General features: G+C 48.9%; 1 non-coding gene across 1 annotated transcript; it reads left to right on the forward strand.

The window, feature by feature from the left end:
• The first annotated feature begins 1,892 nt into the window (after positions 1-1,892).
• LOC114817096 lies at positions 1,893-2,030 on the forward strand. Its single transcript, XR_003764947.1, has one exon. It is a non-coding gene; the product is annotated as a small nucleolar RNA SNORA7 (small nucleolar RNA).
• Positions 2,031-3,872: the final 1,842 nt, after the last annotated feature.

Here is a 3,872-nt window from a genome sequence, read left to right on the forward strand (position 1 = left end):
GTCTAAATAATTCATTACATTCGATCCGCCCCGCGAAATAAGTTCTATACAAAACTCAGGTTTTTCCATCCCCAGCCTCTCTTCCGAAAGAACCCGTCCCCGGCGACGGGTGACATAAATGGCGACGAGGGTGGGACGGGTGATAGGTGACAGAGAGCCGGGAGAGCTGTTTGATTTCCTTGCGAGTCAGGGATGGAAGACCCCGAGACGGGACAGCCGCTGGGTGGAGGACCGTTGGGAAAATCCGACCGGTTGGGGGAGGGAATTTTGTAATTGGCACGAGGCTACCCGAATCAGGAAAAGGAAAGGAAAAACCGCCCTTCTCGGTCTAATAGCAACAGTGCTGCAAGCCGCCGTCCGGGACTGGCGACGGTCGTGGCAGGAGAGGCTGGCCCTGGAGGAGAAACTAAGGGAAGGTGACACGAAGTGCCTCTTACTGCAGACGGCGGCTGAGGTGAAGGCACAACAGGCCACCCTTTTAGGGCAGAAAGACGGGTGACGATCCCCCAGATCAGTTTTCTCCATTGATCAACTTCACCGGGTGCTATTTCTGCTTTTATCAAGTGTAGACTTAAATCTATGGAGAATAACAAGGTGATGAGGCAACTCGGCCAAAGAATAATCTCATAGATGCAAAAACCTAACAAATGATACTGATCTTATTTTATCACGTGGGATCTTTCCCTCATTAGATAAGAGTAGTAACCGAAAAACACTAAGTTCTAGGGGGAAGTGACTTACCCAGGGTCACAAAGCAGACACGTGAGGGAGCCGGGATTAGAACCCAGGTCCTTTTGACTCCAAGGTCCGTGCTCTGACTCCAAGGTCCCTGCTCTGACTCCAAGGTCCCTGCTCTGACTCCAAGGTCCCTGCTCTGACTCCAAGGTCCGTGCTCTGACTCCAAGGTCCGTGCTCTGACTCCAAGGTCCCTGCTCTGACTCCAAGGTCCCTGCTCTGACTCCAAGGTCCCTGCTCTGACTCCAAGGTCCGTGCTCTGACTCCAAGGTCCGTGCTCTGACTCCAAGGTCCGTGCTCTGACTCCAAGGTCCCTGCTCTGACTCCAAGGTCCCTGCTCTGACTCCAAGGTCCGTGCTCTGACTCCAAGGTCCGTGCTCTGACTCCAAGGTCCGTGCTCTGACTCCAAGGTCCGTGCTCTGACTCCAACGTCCGTGCTCTGACTCCAACGTCCGTGCTCTGACTCCAACGTCCGTGCTCTATCCATCTAGTCACCCTGGGGGAAAGGAATGTGTGTGTTGATTCTCTTACATTGTACTCTAACCAAGTGCTGGCAACAGTGCTCTGCGCATAGTAAGTGCTCAGTAAATACCACTGCTTGATGGAGACACTATCTCTTGGACGGGGCGTGTCCAGTTTGACAAAGGAACCTCTGAGCAGTGCTCCTGAGCATGATTGCTGCTGTCTAGCTGGACCTGGGTGGTTACCTCAGTGGTCAGACACATTCTTGACCAACACTCCGTAATCAGACCAAGGCTAACGGTAAAATAAATGGTGGTATTTGTTAAGCGCTTACTATGTGCAAAGCACTGTTCTAAGCGCTGGTGGATACAAGAAGATCAGCTTGTCCCACGTGGGGCTCACAGTTTTAATCCCCATTATACAGATGAGGTAACTGAGGCACAGAGAAGTGAAGTGACTTGCCCAAAGTCACCCAGCTGGCAAGCGGCAGAGCTGGGATTCGAACCCATGAACTCTGACTCCCAAGCCCAGGCTCTTTCCACTGTGCCATGCTGCTTCTCTAAGTAGAGTTCTAATCATCCCTGCATCTTGATGGACGATAGATAACTGGAGCAGACTACAGTTAGCTGGAACAGAGATAATTTCCAAGTGAATTTTGATAGAAAACAGAAAATAGGAGGATAGGGTCAACGTTTCCCCTCTCAGGGTCGCACCTGGAGAGTTTCCAGTACTCTACCAGTCTCGACTACAGGAGGGAGAGACAAGCAGAGGCCTAGCCGTTCCATTGCTGGCTTGGGCAGTGTCTAGAGAGTGGAAGGCCATCTGCTACAAATCGCTCACCTGTGCTGGGCGGCAGCAGCAGCATGCGAGAGAGTCGAGGGTGGAGACTCAAGGTAAACCACTTATGTATTTGTACCAAGAAAACTCTATGGATCCACTACCAGAACTGCAGATGGAGGTGGGGCGTTCGGGGAGAGAGATGTCCATGGCATTGCTATGGGTCTGAGATGACTCGATGACAAAAAAACAAGACAGGAGTTAGGGTTAGTAAACACTCAATAAATAAGATTAACTGGCTTGCCCAAGTTCACACAGTATAAAAGGGGTGCAGCCAGGATTAGAACCTAGATCCCCTTATTCCCAGGACCATACTCTTTCCACTAGGCCACTCTACTTCTCTAGGCTTGGAAGATAATAATAATTATCATTAATATTATGGTACTCGTTAAGTGCTTACTATGTGCCAAGCACTGTCCTAAGCACTGGGTTAGATTTAAGTTAATCAGGTTGAACACAGTCCCTGTCCCAAATGGGGCTCCCACTCTTAAGCCCCATTTTACAGATGAGGGAACTGAGGCACAGAGAAGTTAAGTGGCTTGCCCAAGGTCACACAGCAAACAAGTGGAGAGCTGGGATTAGAACGGACATCCTCTGACTCCCAAGTCCATGCTCTTTCCACTAAACCACATTGCTTTTTACGTGTTGGAAAATATGTACAGAGCCGGGGACAGAACGAAATCCCAAGTAACATCCCGACATCCAACCAACATATAGATAGGTCAAAGCTTCTGAGGGCCTGGCCCTCTAAATAACTCTCTGTGCATTGAATGGCTGGTAATTCCATACCCGCTGAGATGTCAGCTTGACTGTTGGGGCCTCCAGGTCGGAGTCATGAATGCAGGCAGTCAGGAAGAGTGGGCAAACCTTAGGAAAAGAACAGGGAGTACAGAGGGGAAAAAAAAAGAAAAAAGTCTGAGACTGGATGAAGGCCAAATGAAACCTTGTTGAGGGAAAATAAATCTCTCTTCTGGAAGTCTTTCAGAGATACAGGGCTGTCGGTACCCAGAACCGTAAGCGATGATAGGCGGTTGATGCTCCTACGTGAATGAGATGGTACCAACGACAATCTGAGGTTATCTTCAAAAAGCCATTGAGTCCCATGGTCTCCGGGACTGAAGGCTTCAGGGAACTCATTTAGCTCTATGAGGCCAAAGAGTTTGCACCAATCAGAAGTATTTATTGAGCACATACTATGTGCTGATCTAATCCTCCTCTATACTGTCAGCTCATTGTAGGCAGGGAATGTGTCTGTTATACTGTACTCTCCCCTGATCTTCATACTGTGGTCTGCACACGGTAAGCACTCAATAAATACGACCGAATGACGGACAATACGATGGAATTAGCAGATGCGTTCCCTGCACGTAATGTCCTTACAGTCGAAAGGGACTGTATCATTGACTCCGACATTTCCTGCTATGTACGAAGCCAGGCTCCTCTCCCTTTCTACTTCAAGAAGCAAGATTTCCTACTGGGAAGAGCGCAGGACTGGGAGTCAAAGGACATGGATTCTAATCCCGATTCTCACTTGCCTGCTGTGTGACCTGGAGCAAGTCACTTAACTTCTTGGCACCTCGGTTTCCTCCTCTGTAAAATGGGAATCAATGCCTGTCTTTCCTCTACTTAGATGTGAGCCCCATATGACACTGGGTCCGCGTAGGACTGTATTATCTTGTATTTATCTCAGCACTTAGTTCAGTGCTTGGCACATTCTTAGTACATATTAAATAACTCTGCTGTTATTAATGAGATGGGAGAGACATAAGGACCTGTGATCTTTACACCTCGCTGAATCATCATCCATGCTATTTGTTGAGCAATGCGCTTACAGTCTA

Source organism: Ornithorhynchus anatinus, chromosome 15 (genome assembly GCF_004115215.2).
Source record: "Ornithorhynchus anatinus isolate Pmale09 chromosome 15, mOrnAna1.pri.v4, whole genome shotgun sequence".
NCBI classification, from domain to species: domain Eukaryota; kingdom Metazoa; phylum Chordata; class Mammalia; order Monotremata; family Ornithorhynchidae; genus Ornithorhynchus; species Ornithorhynchus anatinus.